We start from the raw sequence: 11,545 nt of genomic DNA, 5'->3' as shown, positions 1-11,545 counted from the left end.
CTCAGGACCGCCTGGGAGTACCTTGGTGTTGTTTTCACACTAAGTCTGTGGTAAAGTGTTACAGCCGCGATGGGAAACATACAAAGTACGGTGATTGTAGCAGGAGCGCTACTCCCTGCCAGGTGTTTGCGGAGCTCTTTTCCAGGACTGTCTTGTTTAATCTTTGTGGTGACCTCAGAGGTGGGAGCTGTTATCCCCATTTTACAGAGGAGAAAAATGAGGCCCAGAGGTTGAGGGATGCCAAAGGGACTTGCCAGCTAGTGAGTGATAAGCCTAAAGTCAAGGAGTAGCTCGAGGACAGTGAGTTAGTTATTTGCACTCTGTTTACCTCTGAAGAGGGGAACTCATACAGATGGACTGCATCTGAAAAAGGCGAGAAGGAGATTTATATAAAAGATGGAGGAAAGAGGGGAGGAAGAAAAGCCCTAAACAGGTTGGAAACCATGAGCTTTGGTTTCCTGGCCTAGGTAGCTGCCGGCGGTGAGACCCGAGCGTTCTGATCCTGGGCCACGGGAAAGGACGGGGTTTTAGTTGTTTCTGGATGCCCCAGAGACTGCGAGTGTTCACCGTCCTCCGTTTAATGCCCGTCAGCATCCTTGTTGTCATTAGGCAGGTTGGTACCATCGCCCTTATCAGAAGTTGGCACTAGAGTGGCATCTGCTGATTTTAATTATCTTCCAAGCCATTTAAATTACTGCGAAAAAGCCAAAATGTCTCCTTTATTCCCCGCAGTCCCTGAATACTTTGAGGTATGGAGAAGCACGGAGAGCTTAATGTTGGATTGACCGGAATGCCCTCCTAACACATCAACGGTTTTTCTCATGTCCCGTTTCCTCAAAGCTCCTCTTCCGTTGATGCTATCGAATGTCCAGGCCTGTCTGGAATTGCCTTCCTCTACCACAGACAAAAATTGAGGCCACTGCCCTTACGTTCCTTGCAGCCACATTCTCTCCCTAAGGTGTCACCTTCTAAACCAGATCTCGGGCCAGCGTCTCCTCCATGGGCTTGGGTGTGTTCTGGAAGAAAGGCGATGGCAGCATGCCCTGGCCTGGGGAAAGAGCACAGGATTTCCTCCGAGGAGCCCGGGACCCAGTCCCAGCTGCACCCTCCAGCTGCCGTGAGAACATCAGGTCACTCCACCGAGCCTCCGTGCTCAGACCAGATGGGCACCCAGGATGTGAGAGAGAGGGTGGCAACGGTGTGCAGGCTGAAGAGGGCCGGGCATGCCGCACTGGCGGGATGCAGAGCTTCTGCCCTGCGCCAGTTTTCTCGCAGCCGAAGGCAGACGCTCGACGGCAGGCTGTGGTGTGACACTGCGTGTTTGCAGCGTCCTGAGCTCCGGTTTGTCCCCACGCCTGCTGGGTCCCACGGGGGTGGGACTGGGTGTGAGATCCATGTTCTTCTTCCTCCTCATCTCTGAACAGATTTTAATTGTCTGTCAAACCTCCTAGCTGCTTTAAATCAAGGGGGAGAGAGGAGGCCTGTGGAACAGTTACTGCCCCATGAGTGTGGCCACCGAGCCAGGCTCTCATTTTTAAAGGGGCCCTGCGGTCATCCTCCAGCAAGAGGCTCACAGCGCCGTGACTGTGGTGTGGTTTTCACGTTTTAATCGGTGGTTAAGTCAAGAGGTTTGATTGAGCCCAGGCCCCCTTTCAACACGTGAACTTTTTTTTTCCATGTCCTGTTTCCTCAAACTGAAAAGGCATCCCCCCCGCCGCTGCGTCCAGCCCACAGCATCTTTCTCTCTGTGCCGTCTCCAGCACACTATCTCTGATAATAAATTACTCAGCAGGAATGCACTAGGCGAGTTCAACATGTGAAAAAGATTAGGGTGGACTGAGGAAATTAGGTTCTAAGCATGCGTGCAGGATGAGGCAGAAAGACATCCTCACGCCCTGGATGACAAAGGAGCTAGCCTTTATTAGCATCAGGCAGGAAATCTGTTACTGGAATCATGTCATGGAATCCCCACCACAACCTCAGGTGTGGGTGCTGAGCTTAGCCTTCTTTTGTGGATGAAGAAAGTGAGACACAGAGAAGTTAAGTAATTTATCCAAAGTCACACAGCTAATCTTGGTCCCAGGATTTGAACCCAGGCAGCCTAGCTCCAGGCCCTCACACTCTCCTCCCTCAGTGGATCTGACTCTATATTGGCTTTGCCTTCATTGATTTACTCATTCATCCATTCAGCTCTACTGGGGAAGGGAGAAGATTTTATAGGAGCTGGCTCTAGAATATATCTGCAGGAGGGCCCTGGCATTAGGTCGCTGCAGGCAGAAAGGACCAAGTAGGTGGATGCCATGAGGCCTGATGATGTGGGCTGGGACTGGACAAGGGTCATCTGGTGGCCTGAAGAGCCCTGCTGAGCTTGCGCATCTGGAGGAACAGGACAGTGGGACTTTCCTGCAGCCTGGGAAATCGGTGCCCGAGGCCACAGTCGGAAACAAGAGGTGCTAAGAACTCTACAGGCTGGCGAGGGCTGCCCACAGATGGGGCTGAGTGCTTCCAGCAGCTTCCTAGGAGTAGGAGGAGATGCCGCATTCTACCCGCCCCACCCCACTGCACAGACAGAGACAGCTGGGAGTGGGGCAGGAATCTGAAGCCAAGTGAGGCCCCAAGGATGGGGGGCAGAGGGCAAGTCAGGGAGCTGGCAATGCTGGGGACTGGGAGGGTTATCTCTCAGAGGGTCTTGAAGGCCACAAAGTGCAGAAAAGCAGAAAAAAGCAGAGGCTGGAGAAGTCAAGGGCGTTCATTCGCCCTTGTCCCCCATCCCTCCTTTCAGCCCTGTGTTAGTATCCCGGGCCCAACTGGGTGGCTTGAGACAACAGACGTGTGTTGTCTGGCAGTTCTGGAGGCTAAAAGTCTGAGATCAAGGTGTTGGCAGGGCTGGACTCCCTCTGCAGTCGGTAGGGAAACCCTTCCTGGCCTCTTGGTGGCCTCTGGGGGTTGCCGGCCATCTTTGGCGCCCCTTGACCTCTGGATGCATCATCCAGTCCCTTCGCTTGGCCTTCTCCCTGTGTCTCTGTCTTCACGTGGCCATTCTCAGCTGAGACAAAGAGTCTGGGTGATACTAGCGAAGGAGTTTATTCAATAGTCGGCGTAAGGAGTTCTAGCCCGGGAAACAGTTCTGCAGAGGGCTCCGGGGGACTGCTGCGAGGAGGGTGTCGGGGTGCAGCTTAGACGGCTCGCACAGAGTGGGGCATGTACAGGAAGGAGAAAAAGAAGACTGACAACTAGGTTTCATGGACGTCAAAAAAAGGGATAGGGTACATCTGGTTTTTCTCTACATTGTAAATTAAAAGTAACATAAAGAAGAATTCCTTGGTTATACATCAGACAAGTTCTGAGATGCTGACGTTGTCTGTGTGTGGAGGGAGGCAAGGACCAGGTCGTTATTTATTCCCTCAATCTCCAAGAAATGCAGCCGGGGATGGGGGAGCAAGGCTCCCTCTACCCTTCCTGTTGCTGGCGTCTCCAGTCACGAGGTGCGAAGTTGGAGGTCATTTGATGCAGGCTGTAGGTGGACTGCACGGCCGAGTCACAGGACGGTGTGCATTTTATTTTACTGACTTTAAGCCTGTAATTTGTCTCCTGGATCCGCCTGTTTTCGCCTAGAGAAAAACCCGATGTACCCTATCCCTTTTTTGACGTACATGAAATCTAGCCGTAAGTTTTCTTTTCCTCCTCGCTGCACGTCTGCTGTCTGTGAAAGCGATCTAAGCTGCGCTTAACCTCGCCCACTCGGAGCAGCCCCCCAGAGCCCTGTGCGGAAATGTTTCCTGGGGCTGGAGCCCCTCACACTGATTATTGAACAAACTCCTTTGCTAATATCACCTAGACGCTTTATTTCAGTGGATAGCTCCATCTTAAATGATTACATCTGTAACGACCCTACTTCCAAATAAGGTCACGTTTTGAGATACTGGGGTTAAGACTTCAAAATAGGGGGACACGTTTCAACCCAGAACAGGCCCCAATGCCAGTCTTGAAAAGGACCCCTCCGAGGCCCACAGTGCTGGGGACGGGGGGCTGAGACCTCCACCCCAGAGAGGAGCTATAAACTGGCTGAGAATGGGCAGGGTACAGCTGAGGTGTCACTAAGAAATGACAAGGAAGGGTGGCCAGGCAGAAATGGGACAAAACAAAGCTTTTGTGTGTGCGCCCCGGCCAGGTCGGCTGCTCGGAAGCCGGCTGGTGAGGTCGGTGAAGGGGGCTGAGATGCCCTCCTGCCCCAAAACAGAAGCAAGGGGACAGACTTTGGTTTGAGCCATGACGAGGCCCAGGCAGGAGCCAAAAGGGTGAAATGGTGGCTGCGGAGTGACGGAATCAAATCCAGATGCACTAGGAGTGAAGGGTGCGGTGTGGGGCCAGGGGACGGGAGAGTGTTCCAGCCAGAGGGCAGGGCAGAGGGTGACCAGAGAGGCCGGGTCAGAAAGGAGGGTGGACAGTCCACATCGCATGGAGGCAGGTGCCAGATGGTCCAGGAACGGCAGGGAGGCTGGTGTGGCTGAGGGGAGCCAGGAGGGAGGCCGGAGAGGAGGGAGGGCGGTGCTCACACCTCCTGGTGCTCCACAGGCCACTTACAAGGGCTCTGGCGCTCACCCTGAGTGAGCGGGAGTCGCGGAGCCTGCTGAGCAGGGAGGGCCCGTGGGTCTGACTTAGAGTTTAACAGCGTTCCTCTTGGCAAGAGATTATTTTTGCCAGAACAGTTTCCTTTTTTGCACGCTACACACTGATACACAGAAAGGGCACGTGCGACAGGTCTGTGCTTTGAGGACAGGTGTATGCCTGAGACCAAGCAGAAGATCCTCTTACGCCCGCTGGCTCTGAGCCCGTGGGGAGTGCCCACTCCACGCCAGGGTCTGTGCTAAGTGCTTTATGTAGTTTTTTTTCTTTTAATAAACTTTTTTATTTTAAAGCAGCTTTAGATTTACAGAAAAGTTGCAAAGATAGTACACAGAGAGATCCCACGTGCCCCTCACCCGGTTTCCTCTACTGTCAATGACTTACGTTATTACTGTAGTACCTTTGTCACAGCTAAGAAACCAACATCGGTACCACGTTGCTATGAATGGAACTCCACATTTTATTTGGATTTCACATTTTTCCCCAAGGTCTTTCTCTGTACCAGGGTCCCATCCAGGAGAACACGCTCGCGTCCTGTCTGTCGTGTCTCCTTATTCTCCTCAAGTCAGTCGCAATTCCTCAGACTGTCCTAGTTCTGATGCCCTTGGCGGTTTTAAGCAGTACCGGCCAGGTGCTTTATAGAATATCCCTCCATTTGGATACCTTTGATAGTTTTCTCGTAGTTTGAACGGGATTATGGCTTTGGGGAGGAAGACCACAGAGGTGAAATAGCATCTTCCTCACGTCATATCAAAGGTACTTGCTCCTGACATGACCCGTCACTGATAGGAACCTCGATCACCCGGTTGGAGGCAGGATCTGCAGGGTTTCTCCCCCACCAAGCTGTCTCCAACCCTCTGCAGACTGACCCTTTGGACGCAAGCCACCTGGACCAGCCCACTCTCAAGCAGCGCTCTCCGAATTTTCCCTCATTTAATTTGCATAATAACCTGTTGGCAGGACCTGTTGCCGCCTCCATTTGAGAGATGAAGGATGAGGCCGTGGGCGAGCTCCTAGCCTCGCACTCCTGCCTCTCCAAGGAGATGGGCTCCTGCAGCCGTCTCTCCCCTAGTTTGCCGCTTTCTCTGCGTCCTGCCTGCGATCGTCTTGCTTCACACATCCAGAGGTGGAAAGAACCCAAATTCCTTTGTGGCCTCACGTCTGATATGAGACTGTACTTGAAAGAAAGAGGCGCCTGAAGCACATTCCTTTTTGCAGACACTCACGGTCCCGGGACCTGGGGCCTGAGCTGTTTATTACAACTGCTCTGATGCGCACTTTCATTTCCTGCATAGTCTGGATGGACACAGATAGAGACAGAACGGGGAGGTGCCCGCACAAGGGGGGCCATGAATCTCACAAGAGGGAACAAAGGCTGCATCCCCCTGCATCCTGTGAGGGACGGGCAGGCTGCAGGGAAGCTGGGCGTCAGCCCGGGGACAGTGACTTCAGCAGGAGGGAGCTGGGGTCATGATCTTAAAGGGGTGGGGCAGGGGGCAGGATAGGCGCACCAAAAGACGGGGAAGCAAGCTGCCTGGGTAAACCGAGTACACGTTTGCCATCCTTCCATTCCAAGGAGCCTCCCCCGTTGCATGTCAACTCCACCTCCTCTCCAGAGCTCACCCTCAACTCGGCAGTACTCAGGGAATTAGTGGGCTTCATGCTTTTGTTCAAGTGCTCAACATTCAGCGCACACGTTACCAGTGCCTGTTCTGTGCTGGGAATCGTGCCAGGTGCTCTGCATGTGCTGCCCCATTTCATCCTCTAGCAGCCCGGGAGCTGAGAATCTTATGCCCATTTTACAGATGAGGAGATAGAGGCCTGGAGACTGAAGGTGACTCACAGCTAACAGTGGAACCGGGATTCAATCCGGGAGTGTCTGACTGTGAAGGCTCTGCCCTTTCCGCCCATCATTAGGCATCCATTCAACAAATTTATTTTCAACCCTTGCATATGCGCCAGCTGTTGTGCTAGTACTCTAGCTACTGGAGATATGGAAATAACAAGACAGACACGGTGCTTGCCCTCAAGCCCTCCCATTCCACGAGGAACCAGCACATTCCCTCACTGTGAGTCCCAGTCATTGCTGTGAAAGGGTCCTGGTGACGTGCTGTGACAGTAGAGACCCATAGGTGGTGGTGGGGGATCTGATACCGACCACGTGACCAGGGAAGCTGTCTCTGAGCAGGTGACATTTAAACTGTACCTGAATAATCGGAACAGGGAAAATGCATTTAAGGAAAAGAGGACAGCAAGTACAAAGGCCCTGAGGTCTGAAAGAGGACCAGAAGGAAGGCAAGGGTGATTGGAGTAAAGTGAGCGAGAGAAGGATATAGGACAGGAGATAGGAGAGGTGGGCCTCGTGGATCAAGATAAGGGTCTGGAATTTATCATGGGTGTGATGGAAGCCACTGGAGGGTTCTAAGCAGGGCAACGAGTCTCTTCTCACAAGATGCTCACATTTTAGAGTACGGTTTCTTAACCTCAGCACTGTTGATATTTTAGGCCCAGTAAGTCTCTGTGGTGCTAGCCCCGGTGGTCTAGTGGTTAAGATTCAGCGCTCTCACCAGCGAGGCCCAGGTTTGTGTCTTGGTCAGGGAACCATGCCACTCATCTGTCAGTTGTCATAATGTGGTGGCTGTGTGTTGCTGTGATGCTGAAAGCTGTGCCACTGGTATTTCGAATACCAGCAGGGTCACCTATGGTGGCCAGGTTTCAGCGGAGCTTCCAGACTAAGACAGACTAGGAATAAGGACCTGGCCACCTACTTCGGAAATAATTGGCCATGAAAATCCTGTGAATAGCAGCGGAGCATTGTCTGATACAGCGCGGGAAGGTGAGAGGATGGCGCAAAAAGACCAGGCGGGTTCGTTCTGCTGGACACAGGGTCGCTAGGAGTCAGAATCAACTCAACGACATTAGCAACAAAAAATCCTTTGGTGGGGGCTGTCCTGGGCATTGTAGGGTGTTTAGCAGCATCCTCGGCCTCCACCCTCTGGAAGCCAGTAGCATCTCCCTACCTTATCCCCACCTCCAATCATGACAACCAACCAGAATATCTCCAGGTATTACCAAGTGCCCGTCTTTGAGAAGGAGTGACCTAACATAGCAAAGGTTTATTTGTTGCTGTCACAAAGACCAATGCACCTGGGCTGGGCTGGTGATCTCCTGGAGGGCTGGCCTCCACATATCACTGAGGGGCTGGGGCCTATTCTGTCAGGCAGCTCCACCATCTCAGAGCCATCTGCTTCCACCTGAGGGGCAGGGAAGAGAGAGAGCATGGGAGATCCTACGGGACACCTTATGGCCAGGCCTGGATGGATGGATGTCACCCCCACCCACAGTCCGTTAGCCGGAACTCAATCCCGTGACCTAACTGCGGGGGGTTGGGAAATGTGCTCCCTTGTGCCTCCAGGAGATAGAGATGACTTTGGTGGCATAAAGCTTTGCCTCTGGACAATGAGCTAAGCTCACTGAATGCATTACACGACCCATTGAGTGCTCACAACACCCAGGCAGGTGTGTTGATTCCATTTTTCCGACACTTATTTGTAACATGGGCCAGAGGGCAGAGCAGGGACACCGGATCCCAGATAGCACCAAAGAGAAGGCTCTGTGCAGGTTTCCCTGGACCACAGCACGAGCCTGACATGCGTGGTAGACAGCTGTGGTTTGTCTCGCCAGCATCCCACTCTCCTTTGCTAGCAAGAACCCCTGATTTTTGCTGGGAGACACGGCCTTGTACAGGCTTGGTCCAGGTGAGGCTCCGGCCCCGGGTCAGCATGTGACCCAGGTCTGAGCCAATGAGCGCGGCGCCCCCCATTGGCCCCCATGCCTGACTCTAGGTCCCCTCGGCCTGCCCGATCGGAGTGAGTCTCGAGATTTTGCTGAGGATGCCAGGACGGAGATTTGCCTTTGTTAGGCTGGACATGAGCCGAGGCTGCTGGCAGCCATCAGCCATCCTGTGAGGGAAAACCTGAGAATGGAGCTAACATGGAGAAAGTGGAGATGAAAGACAGACAGAGCAAAATCAGTACAGATGACCTGTCTGTGCCCGAGTCTAACCACTCTGCGAGTCAGACATACCCCTCGACTTTCTAGTTGCATAAACCAGTCAGCTCCTACTTTCTGTCACTTGCAACCAGAAAAGTACTGAACAACATAATACACTTTCCTCTCACCCCAGAGGTGTCTGGGAACTGGAAGGGGCTGGATCTGCAGGGGAGTGTCTGTGCACCCATCTCTGGGGCTCGTGGCAATGCCAGAGGTAGGAACAGAAAGCTGAGACCTAGGGCAACTAGAAAAGATATTCATAATATCTCCAGCATCGGGACAAAGCTGCCCTCACATGCCGCCTTGGCTTAGAAGCTCAAATAAAGAAAATAATATCCAATACTGCTTCTGGCTTATGAATCACTAGCCTAACTTGCTCTCATCACAACCCTGAGAAGAAGTGGAGACCTCTGAGATCCCCATTTTACAGGTGAGGAAGCTCAGAGAGGCTAAGTGACTGGCCCAAGGTCACCCAGCTAGTTAAATGGTGGAGTTGGGACCGGAAACCAGGTTCCTCTGACTCCACAGCCCATGTGTTTGGTTTGGGGTTATAAGCAGGCACTCTCAGTATTTATTCTATATAATAAAATCTAACATCTTCCTGAGCTTGTTTTAAAAAATGAAGCCAGGATGGCCTTTCGTTTTCATCCAAGGCTGGGATTTATCAGGCTACCCATCCAGGTCACCCAGAGATAGGCTTGGGGAAGCCGGGCACACTCTCCCTCCTCCTCCGGCCCCTCCTCCTCCCTCAGGTCCTGTGTTTGGGTAACATACGCCCTCGACAGAGAGTACATATTTAAGCATTCCCCAGGCACACAACATCTGCTCCCCTGATGCTCGCATTCCCTCCTGCAGGTGCGTGGTTCAGTGCAGGCGAGACCAAGTGTGGAGAAGACGCGCCACAAACGTCAGCACGCTATTCACACCAGACTGTCTAAGAATGAACCAGCCTTTGCAGAATGGCTTCCGTGGGCAGCCCTGGGGCGTGGGGACACACCCCCTTCAGGAGCCGGGTGTCTGAGCGGTTGGCATCCAGAACGTGTGGGTTGTGTTTTGGAGTTGTGTGTGCGTCCATGGTTTGTGGGTGTGCACGCACACTCATGCACACACAGCCCCCGGCCAGAAGGGAGCTGCTGAGCCTCAAGCAGCCAGGCGAGGAGCTGGCTTTGCTGCCACAGAGGAAAGGGAAGCGCGACAATGAAGATTTTTTCAGACGGAATGCTGCTTCCTGCCGCTGGAAGAAAAAACATGTCTTCTTGGCAATTTAGAGGAAGCGAAAAAAACAAATCAAACCCCAACTCTTACAGACTCTGGAAAGATTCATTAGGGTGAGAGGACTTTTTTGTGAAGGAATTGAGATTTTCTTCATGTAAGCAAATCAGTGCAGAAGACTTTTATTTCTCATAACCAATTTTGGACAAAAAGCCAAAGTGAGTTTTATGAAGGCTTCTGTTTATTCTTCCCTGGACCATCACGAAAGCCAGCTCTTCACTTCCGCTGACTGTCGTCACCTGGGGCACGTTCTCAGCCATCGATCTATCATGTTGTCATGAAATGATACAAGACAGTGGGTGTCTAGCCGGGGCATCAGGAATAAGGACAGGCCCCCGATAGCCAGGTCTAGGGGCCTAGTGGACACCTGAGGTTTCCGTCTGCCCTATGTTCATTCTCCTTTCTGGTGACAGCACCCCAGCTTATTGTGGGAGCCGCCACTCCCTCGCTATCAGACGACATGGGTTGGGAGGTACTGAACCCACATCTAGCTCTGAGGATGGAGACATGACTTGGGCCCAGTCAATCAGCAGATTCCAGTGCATGGCCACAGTCACTGGTTTAAGGAGGGGTGCGAGGCCCAAGTCAGTCCAGGGAGAGGCAAGCCTGGGACCTTCGCTGGAGCTATTGGGAAACAGAAGTTCTCTTTTCACCAGTGTTGCTAACTGCAAAAGGTGAGACTGGGGCTGTGAGAAGTCATCTTGCCACCAAGAGAGGAGAGCCTGTCACAGAATTAAGCTGACCTAGAGGAAAGCAGAGATCAGATTGAGAGCAATAGAAAGCTTCCAGATGACATCTGTTGGGCACCTAGATCCAGCCATGCCTGAAGCTCCCTGGGACTTATTAGGTAGGTGAGGCAATAAATCCCCCGTTGTGCTCAAACCAGCATGAATTGGGTTTCTCATACTTTCAACCGGGAGACGTCTGACTTACACGAGGCACTGATTTGACCAGAAGGGATCTGATGCTCCCAAGAGTTAATGGCAGACTGAAGGTGCCTGCTCATAACCAAGGAGAGCTGAAGCTGGAGTCTGTCAGATGCTAAAGGCCCAAGCCCAAGACTGGGAATTTTCCTCCATGTTGTGTGGTGGTGAAAAGTAATGCTCTATGAAAAGATGCTTGACATCATTAGTCACCAGGGAAATGTGGATCAAAATCAGGATGAGATGCCACTTCTCACCCACTAGGATGGCTAGAAGGTTTTTTTAATGGAAAATAACAAATGTCGGCAAGGATGTGGAGAAATCTGAGCCCTCATACACTGCTGTCAGGACCCAGCAGTGAGCAAAACAGGCGAAGACGTGTCCTTGGGGAGCTGCCCCTCCAGTGGAGAGCACAGGAAAGAAACAATATAGATAAGTAAAATACGCCCTATTCCATGAGTTCTATGACATGGATTTTCCCTACATTTAACATTTCTGAAATCAGGGTGTGTCCTGCATTCAGTGGTGTCCTAGCATCATTCGACAGTTTGGTTGCCAGTGTGTTCTCTTTCCTTGTGTTACACAAGTTGACCGCTGGTCCTGCTATTGAGAGACGATGTCTGAATTTGATGAACTTCATAGTCTGTTAGACAGTGCTGAGTAACGAGGAG

Source organism: Equus caballus, chromosome 16, assembly GCF_041296265.1.
Source record: "Equus caballus isolate H_3958 breed thoroughbred chromosome 16, TB-T2T, whole genome shotgun sequence".
NCBI lineage: Eukaryota > Metazoa > Chordata > Mammalia > Perissodactyla > Equidae > Equus > Equus caballus.
Note: the sequence above shows the minus strand (reverse complement) of the source record.